The 13,615-nt window shown below is 51.8% G+C and overlaps 1 protein-coding gene across 1 annotated transcript in view; it reads left to right on the plus strand.

Annotated features, from left to right (window-relative positions):
• The window catches only part of LOC129712534 (collagen alpha-1(XXV) chain), a 628,211-nt gene that overhangs the window by 452,122 nt on the left and 162,474 nt on the right, over positions 1-13,615 (plus strand). The window lies entirely within an intron of this gene.

Raw genomic sequence — 13,615 nt, forward strand, 5'->3', positions numbered from 1 at the left:
CAGTAATATATGGGGCTGTTTTGTTACGAATTGTTCCAAAGAATTAATATAAATACTGCAACTCAGGGTTTATTCTACTGCACATCACAATCACTGACATCTATAATAATTGGAAATGAATGTTCTCCACTGGCATGTGATGGTACTGATTTCTGTAATGCATGGAATAAAAATAAACTTGCATCCATTAATGCTGAGAGTGTCTGGAAACTACAGGTATTCCTCAATTTACTAATGGGATGAGCTCATAGAACAGACTCGTCCAGTGAAATTTCATAAATTGTGAAGAGCTTATTCTTATGGGATTAAGATGTCACGAGCTATGATGAAAAATAGATTTGTAATTGAAGATTCATACCAAAAGACTCAATGGAATCAGAAAATTTGTAGCTAGAACATTTGTAAGTCGAGGATGACCTGTACAGTGATGTTAAAAGTGATGAATTAATGTCCGGTGATTTTCAGCAAGTGTCTAGAAATGCGTCCATGTGTCTTCAAACTGGTTATTTTTGCAGTTGGTGCAATTATGACCATTTCCACATCAAATTGTGTCACCCCAGAAATACAACTGGGGCGATCCTCATAGTTTATCGCATTTTCGTATCTTAAGATGTAGAAGGACGCCCTTTGGCCCATTAAGCCTCTGCCAGATCTCAGAGCAATCTCATTTGGTCCCATTTCCTGTCTTAGTTCACTTTAATCTTTTCTCTCTCACATGGTCATCAATTCCCCAGCCCCCCACCCCTCTCCCTGCCACCTGCCTTACAGTGGCCAATTACCCCACCAGCCAGCAACTTGTGGAAGAACCAGGAAGAAGTCCACATGGTTGCAGGGGTAAAGTGCAAACTCCATGTTCTCTACACCATAGGTAATGATTGAACCCAAGTCACTGGAGCTGTTCTGCAGTAACACTAACTGCTGCCCTGAATATGATCCAATTTCTGTGAATGGTGCTCGAGCAGCCAGAAGATTCATCAGCCTTGTTCCAGGAGCACCCATCAGAGAGCACTCCTGCAGCAACCAGCTTCCCACTGTATTTCTCACCCCCGAGCAGTGCTATATATGTCCTACGAGGATATGACACCCAAGCAGATGGTTCAACTCTACTCCCTGTTCCCCAGCCCATACCTCCTCCCAATCCATGATCCTAACCCCCCACTCTATTTCCGGGTGACCCCTCCCAGCCCTGATCTGGCAACCACACCCAACCATGGCACTGATTTTCTGGCACTCTTCCCCAACCTAGGCCCCTCCAATACATTCCTGCTCAGTAGGATGGAATGGGTTAAAATTTATCCTCCTATATCCCGAGTAGCTCTGGGAAAACAATCGCCTGAAGGTGACTAGGCATGTTCACACAGAGTGTGCATGGGGGTTGGAGAATGGCCTCTATTAATTTCCATGTGTGTCTGATTATGTCAGTGTTAGAAGAAGGTTTTCGGTTCTTCTGAGAAGTCAACTCACCTAAATTAAGAACTTCTGTGTGTTACCAGATCTGTTAACCACCACAACCAAATGCTCTGCTGTTATGTGTCCTCCAGCACTTTGTAGTATGATTTCATAAAAGGCAGGCAGCTGATCTTTGTTTTTTTTACAGTGGCAGAGTGTGGGTTTTTGTACACCCACAGCTCACCACATTCCCTACTTTTGTCTGGGGATGGTTCCAATTAAAACAAATGTTCCAGTTGTGGCTTTTCTTAACATTTGGCTTTGGTTTATCTCTTCATCTTCCCCTCCCTTAAGTAGAACTTGAATCCTTAAATTAAAGCAACTGCTTGTCTGAAGAAGGGTTTCGGCCCAAAATGTCGCCTATTTCCTTCGCTCCATAGATGCTGCTGCACCCGCTGAGTTTCTCCAGCATTTTTGTGTACCTTTGCTTGTAATTAACTCCCACTTTCAGATTGACGAGAACTAAGTGTGATGTTCAACTGCCCTCACACTAAAGTCAACATCAATAAAATCACATGGCTAAATACACTTTGCAAGAATTGATCGGTTACCTATTGACGGCCATTCAAACATTGCTCATCAAGTTCAGCGTGTTATCATCAATAAAATATTCAGATGAATGGAAGGTTGCTGCAGATGAAGAGCTCGGCTCCAGACTGAATTAAATGCCACGGTGACAGTTGTCAGCTTGTCCCCATTACCAACAGTGATTTGTGCAGTCAGTGCAGTAACAAGATATCGACTGTGTTCCTTTACCCATGACGCTAAATGCTTTCTCAGGAGCACAAGAATCCCGATTCCCAATAGCAGACTGCGCACAGGGTTTCAAAGTAGGCAGCGGGCAGCGGGCAGCGGGCAGCGGGCAGCGGGCAGCGGGCAGCGGGTAGCGGGCAGCAGACAGCGGGTAGCGGGCAGCGGGTAGCGGGCAGCGGGCAGCAGACAGCGGGTAGCGGGCAGCGGGCAGCGGGCAGCGGGCAGCGGGCAGCGGGCAGCGGGGGCAGTGGGCAGTGCGCAGTGGGCAGCAGGCAGTGGGCAGCGGGCAGTGGGCAGTGGGCAGTGGGCAGCAGGCAGTGGGCAGTGGGCAGTGGCAGCAGCAGGCAGTGGGCAGCGGGGCAGTGGGCAGTGGGCAGTGCGCAGTGGGCAGTGGGCAGCAGGCAGTGGGCAGCGGGCAGTGGGCAGTGGGCAGTGGGCAGCAGGCAGTGGGCAGCGGGCAGTGGGCAGCAGGGCAGTGCGCAGTGGGCAGCAGGCAGTGGGCAGCGGGCAGTGGGCAGTGGGCAGTGGGCAGCAGGCAGTGGGCAGTGGGCAGTGGGCAGTGGGCAGTGGGCAGCAGGCAGTGGGCAGTGGGCAGTGGGCAGCAGGCAGTGGGCAGCAGACAGTGGGCAGCGGCAGCGGGCAGCAGGCAGTGGGCAGCAGGCAGCAGACAGTGGGCAGTGGGCAGCAGGCAGTGGGCAGCAGGCAGCAGACAGTGGGCAGCAGACAGTGGGCAGCAGACAGTGGGCAGCAGGCAGCAGCACAGTGGGCAGCGGGCAGCAGAGTGGGCAGCGGGCAGCGGGCAGCAGACAGTGGGCAGCGGGCAGCAGGCAGCAGACAGTGGGCAGCAGGCAGCAGACAGTGGGCAGCAGACAGTGGGCAGCGGGCAGCGGGCAGCAGACAGTGGGCAGCGGGCAGCAGGCAGCAGACAGTGGGCAGCAGACAGTGGGCAGCAGACAGTGGGCAGCAGACAGTGGGCAGCAGACAGTGGGCAGCGGGCAGTGGGCAGTGGGCAGTGGGCAGTGGGCAGCAGACAGTGGGCAGCAGACAGTGGGCAGCAGGCAGCAGACAGTGGGGCAGCGGGCAGCAGGCAGTGGGCAGTGGGCAGCGGGCAGTGGGCAGTGGGCAGCGGGCAGCGGGCAGTGGGCAGCGGGCAGCGGGCAGCGGGCAGCGGGCGGCGGGCGGCGGGCAGCGGGCGGCGGGCGGCGGGCCGTGGGCAGCGGGCAGCGGGCAGCGGGCAGCGGGCAGCGGGCAGCGGGCAGCGGGCAGCGGGCAGCGGGCAGCGGCAGCGGGCAGCGGGCAGCAGACAGCGGGCAGCAGACAGCGGGCAGCAGGCAGTGGGCAGCAGACAGTGGGCAGCGGGCAGCGGGCAGCAGGCAGTGGGCAGCAGGCAGTGGGCAGCAGACAGTGGGCAGCAGCGGGGCAGCAGGCAGTGGGCAGCAGGGCAGCAGGCAGTGGGCAGCAGACAGTGGGCAGCGGCAGCAGGCAGCGGGCAGTGGGCAGCAGGCAGTGGGCAGCAGACAGTGGGCAGCAGACAGTGGGCAGTGGGCAGCAGGCAGTGGGCAGCAGACAGTGGGCAGCAGACAGTGGGCAGCAGGCAGCAGACAGTGGGCAGCAGGCAGTGGGCAGCAGACAGTGGGCAGTGGGCAGCAGGCAGTGGGCAGCGGGCAGGGCAGCAGACAGTGGGCAGCAGACAGTGGGCAGCAGACAGTGGGCAGCAGCGCAGCAGACAGTGGGCAGCGGGCAGCAGACAGTGGGCAGTGGGCAGCGGGCAGCAGGCAGTGGGCAGCGGGCAGCAGGCAGCGGGCAGTGGGCAGCGGGCAGCAGGCAGTGGGCAGCGGGCAGCAGACAGCGGGCAGCGGGCAGCAGGCAGCGGGCAGTGGGCAGCAGACAGTGGGCAGCGGGCAGCAGGCAGTGGGCAGCGGGCAGCAGACAGCGGGCAGCGGGCAGCAGGCAGCGGGCAGTGGGCAGCAGACAGTGGGCAGCAGGCAGCGGGCAGTGGGCAGCGGGCAGCAGGCAGCGGGCAGTGGGCAGCAGCGCAGTGGGCAGCAGACAGCGGGCAGCAGGCAGCGGGCAGCGGGCCAGTGGCAGTGGGCAGTGGGCAGCGGGCAGCGGGCAGCGGGCAGCGGGCAGCGGGCAGCGGGCAGCAGGGAGCGGGCAGCGGGCAGCGGGGGGCGCGGGCAGCGGGCAGCGGGCAGCGGGCAGCAGGGAGCGGGCAGCGGGCAGCGGGCAGCGGGGAGCGGGCAGCGGGCAGCGGGCAGCGGGCAGCGGGGAGCGGGCAGCGGGCAGCGGGCAGCGGGCAGCAGGGAGCGGGCAGCAGACAGTGGGCAGTGGGCAGCAGGCAGTGGGCAGCAGACAGTGGGCAGCAGACAGTGGGCAGCAGGCAGCAGACAGTGGGCAGCAGGCAGTGGGCAGCAGACAGTGGGCAGTGGGCAGTGGGCAGCGGGCAGCAGACAGTGGGCAGCAGGCAGTGGGCAGCGGGCAGCAGACAGTGGGCAGCAGACAGTGGGCAGCAGACAGTGGGCAGCAGGCAGCAGACAGTGGGCAGCGGGCAGCAGACAGTGGGCAGTGGGCAGCGGGGCAGCAGGCAGTGGGCAGCGGGCAGCAGGCAGCGGGCAGTGGGCAGCGGGCAGCAGGCAGTGGGCAGCGGGCAGCAGACAGCGGGCAGCGGGCAGCAGGCAGCGGGCAGTGGGCAGCAGACAGTGGGCAGCGGGCAGCAGGCAGTGGGCAGCGGGCAGCAGACAGCGGGCAGCGGGCAGCAGGCAGCGGGCAGTGGGCAGCAGACAGTGGGCAGCAGGCAGCGGGCAGTGGGCAGCGGGCAGCAGGCAGCGGGCAGTGGGCAGCAGGCAGTGGGGCAGCAGACAGCGGGCAGCAGGCAGCGGGCAGCGGGCAGTGGGCAGTGGGCAGTGGGCAGCGGGCAGCGGGCAGCGGGCAGCGGGCAGCGGGCAGCAGGGAGCGGGCAGCGGGCAGCGGGGAGCGGGCAGCGGGCAGCGGGCAGCAGGGCAGCAGGGAGCGGGCAGCGGGCAGCGGGCAGCGGGGAGCGGGCAGCGGGCAGCGGGGGCAGCGGGCAGCGGGCAGCGGGGAGCGGGCAGCGGGCAGCGGGCAGCGGGCAGCGGGCAGCGGGCAGCGGGGAGCGGGCAGCGGGGAGCGGGCAGCGGGCAGCGGGCAGCGGACAGCGGGCAGCAGGGAGCGGGCAGCGGGCAGCGGGCAGCGGGCAGCGGGCAGCGGGCAGCAGGGAGCGGGCAGCGGGCAGCAGGCAGTGTTTACAAACAAGTGGTGATCAATTGCTGTTTGTTGGGTGGCAATTTAGCAGGACATATTTGTATGGAAAGATGGCCTGCTTGCTTGTAGGGGTTGGAAGAAGGAGGGAGAAGAGGAGGAGGAGGGGGGGGGGGGAGGGGGGGAGGGGGGGGGGGGGGGGAGAGAGGGGGGAGGGGGGAGGGGGGGGGGGGGAGGGGGGGGGGAGAGGGAGAGGGGAAGGGAAAGGGAGAGGGTAAGGGAGGGGGGGAGGGATGGGGGAGGGGGGGGGAGGGGGGGGGGGGGGGGGGGGGAGGGGGAGGAGAGAGGTGTCATTCACTACTTTCCTAATACTTTCCTAATAACGAGGCCTTAGAGGCCTTTTTGAAAGGCTGTGCAGCTATAATTGCAGCAATTAGGCAAACAATCTGTACACAGGAAAGTCCAACAAACATCATAATGAACAATTAAACATGTTGGTGCTTTGGAATGAGTCATAAATGGTGTTCAGTACACTCAGAGAAACACCTTTTTTCATATAGAACCATGAATACTGAGTGGTCTCTGAGTCTTTAGTCTAACATCTTATCCAAAGATGCCATGTCAGATGGTGCAGCACAGCCCCGTCGCTGCCCTGGAACAAGCTGCTGTTTCTTGGCTTGAATCCATGAAGTTCTAACTGATCGTTTCCCAGAACATTTCCCAGATCATACTGGAGGGAGTAGAGAGTTGATTTAATTCATTTTTGAATCTGCACATTCTGAGAAGTTTAAAGCAGCTTTCCTTCATGCCCACAAAAACAATTCACCACTGAATATCCCATCCTCCCCCCCACCCCTCATGTGCTTCAAGCATTCATCCTTGTTAACACCAGTGCCCATTTTAATTGGCCTCTGTCAGACCCAGGAACAAACCTCAGCCTCATTAATGCTGTTACATCTCTACCAGAGCAGAGCTATTGAAGATTTTTGCCACAATATTTCATAGACCAGAAGGATTATACCAAGTACAGTAATGCATAACATAAGGTAATATAGAAGGAAAACTCAGGGTTGGAGAAACAGAGCAGGTCATGCAGCATCTGTCGAGGTATTGGATAGATTGAAGAAGTCTGAAGAAGGGTCTGGATCTGAAACATCGCCTCTCTGTTGCCTAACACATTCAGTTCCTGCAAGCACTTTGTGTTTTGCTCAAGATTCCAGCATCTGCAGTTCCTCGTGTCTCCGTAATACAGAAGGGAATGGTTTCCCATTAATAACGCTTTCTTAACAACTGTAAAGGGACTTCCTTGAGGAAAACTGCCTGCTGCTCAGGTAGGGTCTTGTGGAAAGTACAAAACCATCTACAGGCTCCATTTCCTTAGGCAGCCGAGTGATAAAGTGGCCAATTTTCCTGCGCATTAAATCTGTCTGTGCCGATTTTTGTGACATCAGACAGGGCGTAATGGCACGATGGCCCATTTCACTGTGTTTGCATCCTGTCTGTGCTCCTGTGACTTCTGGTGGTATTTCAGGTGAGTGCTGTCACATCAAGATTTGCTGCTTCAGATTTATGTTATAAAGCAGCCTATTTCTGTCAGTAACATTGGCAATGGAGCAGCTGCAGGATGGGCCTGTGGTATTAGTATTACATTTATAATGCTGCATCACATGACAATGCTTTGGTATGGAAAGTGAGTGCCTGATTTATACCCATTTTAACTAGAAAACATTAAATTTCTGATAAAACAAGCTGAAAAACATCCAAACTCTCTGAAAGGTCAGTGGCCTGATTCCCTCTCCATGGATGCTATATGACATGCTGAATATTTCCAGCATTTCATAGAAACATAGAAAAATAGGTGCAAGATTAGGCCATTCGGCCCTTTGAGCCAGCACCGCCATTCAATTTGATCATAGCTGATCCTTCAAAATCAGTACCCGCTCCTGCTTTTTCCCCATATCCCTTGATTCCTAAATCCCTTGATTCCTTAAGAGCCAAATCCAGTGATCCAATTAATTGGCCTCCACTGCCTTCTGTGGCAGAGAATTCCACAGATTCACAACTCATTAGGTGAAAAGGTTTTTCCTCATCTCAGTCCTAAACGGCCTGCCCCTTATTCTTAAACTGTGTCCCCTGGTTCTGGACTCACCTCAACATCTGGAACATTTTTCCTGCATATAGCCTTGTCCAATCCTTTAAGAATTTTATATATTTCTATATGATACCCTCTCATCCTTCTAAATTCCAGTGAATACCAGTCGACCCATTCTTTCATCGTATGTCAGTCTCACCATCCCAGGTTTTCCTGAGATCTTCAGTTTCCTCCCACACTCCAAAGACATACAGGTTTGTAGGTAAATTGACTTGGAATAAGTGTAAATTGTCCCTGATGTGTGTAGGATAAGGGTTGCTTGTCGGTGTGGACTCAGTGGGCCGAAGGGCCTGTTTCTGTGCTGTATCTCTAAACAAAGCTAAACTACCGCTGACATAGGCTCACCGGCATATAATTTACTGCATTATCTCTGCTTGTCTTCTGAAACAAAGGAGCAACATTGGTTACTCCCAGTCCTTTGGGACCTCACCTGTGGCTAGAGAAGTTACAGAGATCTTCACCGAGGCCCATGCCTCTCTCAATAATCCAGGATAGACCCTATCAGGTCCCAGGGATTTATCCACCTTAATGCTTTTCAAGAATCCAACATCACCCACTTCTTGATCTCAAACTGCCATACCACATTAGTATACCATGAAGATAGACACAAAGTGCTGTAGCAACTCAGCAGGTCAGGCAGCATCTTGGGAGGAAAAGGATAGGTGACGTTTCGGGTTAGGACACTTCTTCAGACTGAAAGTAGGGGATTGGGGTGGGGGAAGAACTGGAGGCGAGAAAAGACCAGGACTAATCAGGGCTGGCAACAAATGACCTCGGGCAGGGTGATGTCCTGATAGGCCCATCGTTGGCTAGGGAAGGTGCTGCATGTCCTACAGCAGCAGAGGAAAGGACCTGGGGAGGCGCTGGTTTGGGTGGGAAGGGATGAATGAAACAAAGTTGTGTAAGTAGTGGTCCCTGTGGAAGGCAGAAAGCGGTGGAGATGTGAAGATGTAATTAGTGGTGGGATCCCGTAGGAGGTCATGGAAATGTCGAAGGATAATGTGTTGGATGCGGAGGCTGGTGGGGTGAAAAGGAGAACTGTCGTTGTTGCATCTGGGGGGAGTGAGAGCAGAACTACAGGACACGGAGGGTCCCATCTATGACAGAAGGGGGGAACCCACATTCCCTGAAAAATGAGGATCATTTGGTTGCCCCTCATTGATGTCACTATCTTCCATATTCTTTATATCTTTGGTCTACGCAAATGCAACATACTCGTTTAGTACCTCACCCACATGATCCAAGCATAAATCCCTCGTTTACCCTTGTGATCCTACTTTCTCCCTAGTCGCCCTTTATTCTTTAATGCATGTAAAAAAAACCTTATTCTGCAAAAATATGATTTGCCAGTGACATTTCATGGCCCCCTTTGGCCCTTCAAATTGCCTACTCAATTTCTTTCCTATTTCCTTTATATTTCTCAAGATCGAGTCTGATTTCATTTTACTAACCTTACATATGCTTCCTTTTTCTTTGTGATTAAATTTCGATTTTGCCATCCAAAATTCCTTTATCTTGCCAACCTTATCCCTCTGCATTACGAGCTACTTTAGGATTCTATTCACAACTAAAGTAGCTACTAATTCACCTTTAATTAACCCAGTGGGTTGGTATTTATTGCTTACAGTATTTAGATTTAGCTTTCAATTTTTAATCGCATCAAATTTGGTTCTCATGCTTTTTCATCCACCCCGAGTTCCTAATTACCTGTATCATAACAATGTCCAGACTGACATTGAGTGCAGCTGATATATCCTGGAGCTGTCTGTTAGCTGTAAACTATAAATAATTTTAATAGGAGTCTTTATGCCAAATTGTTACTTAATCCATGCACAACATAGGCCATTAAAATGTAATAATGTAATGTTTTACTGTGCTTAAAAGTAACATTAGCAAATATGCAGATGACACAAAGCTGTGTGGCAGTGTGAATTGTGAAGAGGATGCTATGAGGATGCAGGATGACTTGGACAGGTTGTGTGAGTGGGCAGATGCATGGCAGATGATGTGGATAAATATGAGGTTATCCACTTTGGTGGCAAAAACAGCAAGGCAGATTATTATCTAAATAAAGTCCAGTTGGCAAAAAGGGAAGTACAACGGGATATGGGGGGTCCTTGTTCATCAGTCACTGAAAGTAAGCATGCAGGTACAGCAGGCAGTGAAGAAAGCGAATGGCATGTTGGCCTTCATAACATGAGGAGTTGAGTATAGGAGCAAAGAGGTCCTGCTGCAGTTGTACAGGGCCCTAGTGCGACCACACCTGGAGTATTGTGTGCAGTTTTGGTCTCCAAATTTGAGGAAGGACATTCTTGATATTCAGGGAATGCAGCGTAGGTTATAGAACGTGCTGTATGCACAAATACAGTACCTGACTGTGATTAATGATGATGATTCTGATAACATTCTACCACTAAGTGCATTAAAACATTATGCTTTGAGATAGAATATCCAGCCAAATAAGTGTTAAAATTCTGACTGAAATGTGGAGGAAACAAATTTAATAAATTCCTGACTCTCTTTAACTACTGGATTTTCTTCATGATGTATGATAAGTGCAGGGTAATGGAAATGCCCTGTTCCTTTAATGGCCTCTGAGTTACTGTGCCTCTTCTGAAAGATATCTGCAAAGGAAGTTTATTTTAAACAGAAAAGTTATCACATGTCTGGTCAATACCATTAGAATCAAAGTAAATGGAGGGTAATAGTCACAATTGGTGCTGAAATTTATCAATTTAAACCAACATTTGGGAGTGAGAAAGTGCAGGACTATTCGCAGGATAATTCAGCAAGTTTAAAGCCAGCAGCATAGGATAGCTGGCGTATTTTGAAACTGATAAGTTGAGAACTGGAAAATTTGGCTGTGCTTCCACTGCAACTGGCTTCTATTCCTATGAGCACTGGAGCACATTTCATATGCAATTTCCTGAACATCCATACAAGGCCAAACTTGCAATAATAAACGGGGCACAACATCATTTAGAAACTGAACGCAAGAAATATTATTTTCAAATTAACCTTTTACGTGTAGTTTTTAACTAAACATAATAAATAGGTAAACGTTTCTTTTAGTCATAGTTCCTCTTTCCAATCCAGCCAGGATGTTGAAGATGGTTAAATAGGCCCTGTAATCAGTGAAAAAAAATTTACTTTTAAGGCTCCACAAAAAGAAATAACTATTCACTCCTTGGTTTTAATTAGGCATTGCAAACTGCTTAAGGTTTAATTACAGACACTCCCCGACTTACGTAATAGGCGACCTACGTTAAATCACACATACGTAACTGATTCTTTAAGCCCACTAATGCCCACCTGGTCTCCACATCGGAGCTTCCCCATGGTCACCATGTCGGAGTTTCCACCTGGTCTCTATGTCGGAGCTCCCCCATGGTCTCCGCGTCAGAGCCATCACCTGGTCTCCATGCCGGAGCTCCCACTCGTTTTCCTCGTCAGACCTCACACCAGGTCTCCCAAGTCAGAGCTCCCTCGTGGTCTCTGCATCGGAGTTCCCACTTGGTCTTCCACGCGGAGCTTCCACGTGGTATCCATGTCAAATGGTAATTTTACGCATGCGCAGTAACACATCCGTTTTACGACTTGCATAACATCTGGCGATGTTAGTGAGGGAGAAGTTGACAATCTCATGGAAAAGGCTCCCTTTGGCAGAAAGCACAGAAAATCATAAACCAACAAACCACCTGCATCCACATTCCTATTAAGCAACAGTGGAGCGCGCCAAAGGTTTGGCAGCAAGTAAACTGATTCCTCATGAGCAAGAAATGATGCAGGGGAGGAAGGAGAAACAAGTAAAATGAATAGTGGCTTAAAGAACAATACATAGTACCCAAACCTTTCCAGCATTCTCTCACGTTAAATTCCAAAATCTTGGTCCTTTTTTTATGCCTTGAAGGGAATTATGGGTAAATGCTAATCCCAGCAACGTTGAGCTAGTCCTGAGAGCTCAAACTCAGATTATCAAAGAGTGAGCTTCATGAACTGCAAAGTCCGAGCTCTAACTGAGGGAGGAATGATCACCCCCGGTGACCAGTTGGATTTAAGAACAGGTAGAAGGTGAAGTCAGAAACCCAACTTGAACATGACAGTTTCTTGTTTTAATTGAGTGCATTCAGGGTTACGAATGGGAAATCCGTTGGGAGATGTGCTTTGGCAGTTTAAACACATTAATCTCTCATTGGGAGTGATATTTAGCAGCAGTTTTAGAAAGTAACTTGAGATGCACAGGGTTTCCACTCTTCCTGCAACTTGCCATTGTTCGTGGATGAGAGCAAGGAGACATGAGGGGGATGCTGAGGAGCTGACAGACAAATCTGCTCATAAATCCTGCAGCTTCGTAGCTACTTTCTTCAGCATAGCTGTGAAATACATTCCTCACTGGAATGCTGTTAGCTCTTTGTTTCAGTTTTTTTATTTGCAACACTTCCACTCACAGAGTCTTGGTTACTGCACTTAGCATATTTTCCAAACCGCACTATAGTGGCTGCTGATATCTGGTGATTGTTGTGGACCCAAAGGACAGCAAGCGCCTCAGACATGGGCTTTCAGACACAGCTTCTGCATGCATATACTGCAGACAGAATGGGCGTGAACAGTGCTTCTGTGCAGATACCCCTCTCTCCAGTGCACCTTCACACAAATGAAGAGTCCCACCTATCTGATAGAGAAAGAGGGGGAGAAGGAGGGAGAGAGAGGGAGAGGGAGAGAGAGAGGGAGAGAGAGAGAGAGAGAGGGAGAGGGAGAGGGAGAGGAGAGAGAGGGAGAGAGAGAGAGAGAGACTGGAGAAACTCAGCGGGTGCAGCAGCATCTATGGAGCGAAGGAAATAGGTGACGTTTCGGGCCGAAACCCTTCTTCAGACTGATAGGGGGTGGGGGGGGGAGAAGGAAGGAAAAAGGGAGGAGGAGGAGCCCGAGGGCGGGGGGATGGGAGGAGACAGCTCGAAGGTTAAGGAAGGGGAGGAGACAGCAAGGGCTAGCAAAATTGGGAGAATTCAATGTTCATGCCCGCCGGACGCTGGCTACCCAGGCGGAATATGAGGTCCTGTTCCTCCAATTTCCGGTGTTGCTCACTCTGGCAATGGAGGAGACCCAGGACAGAGAGGTCGGATTGGGAATGGGAGGGGGAGTTGAAGCTGAGCCACCAGGAGTTCAGGTAGGTTCTTGCGGACTGAGCGTAGGTGTTCGGCGAAACGATCGCCCAACCTCCGATTAGTCTCACCGATGTAAATCAGCTGGCATCTAGAGCAGTGGATGCAGTAGATGAGGTTGGAGGAGATACGGGTGAACCTTTGTCGCACCTGGAACGACTGCTTGGGTCCTTGAATGGAGTCGAGGGGAGAGATGAAGGGACAGGTGTTGCATTTCTTGCGGTTGCAGAGAGATACATTGCTTGGTTCTCTTTACATTTGCAGTTGTTTAGTCGATACATTCATGTGAAAAGGTTCATAAATCATTGGATCAGAATTAGTCCATTTGACCCATCAAGTCTACTCCGCCATTAAAGCTTGGCTGATCTATGTTTTCCTCTCAATCCCTTTCTCCTCCCTTCTCCCCGTAACCTTTGACATTCCGTGCATGTAGCATCATTTCGCGTGTGACCTCCTGGGATGGTACAAACTTCAACTGTATCGGATGCTTCTCCACCAGACTTAGACACTTGATGTCTGGATAGCAAAAGGACACGATACTGCATTTCTTCCACACAAAGCCCTAACATTGGCTGCACCGAGCTTCAGTGCGACCCCTCAGCTCGTATTCCTGTAGCCTGGAATGTGCCAGCCAGCAGTGTTCCCTGACAGACATCTCATTGCACTGGAAGGCCAAAATGTTTTGGGCAGAACAAAGAGCATCTTTCATTGTTGATGATCTTCCAGCAACACTTGATGTCTGTTTGAGTACACTGGAAACATATCCAAGAACATGCAAGTGGCCTCAGATTGCTTAGGTCGGGCAGGGGATGGAGCTATCAAGCATCATGCATACCCTATGGTTGTGTAGGATGGAACTGTAGATGCTGGTTTGCACCGAAGA

Source organism: Leucoraja erinacea, chromosome 1, assembly GCF_028641065.1.
Source record: "Leucoraja erinacea ecotype New England chromosome 1, Leri_hhj_1, whole genome shotgun sequence".
Lineage (NCBI taxonomy): Eukaryota > Metazoa > Chordata > Chondrichthyes > Rajiformes > Rajidae > Leucoraja > Leucoraja erinaceus.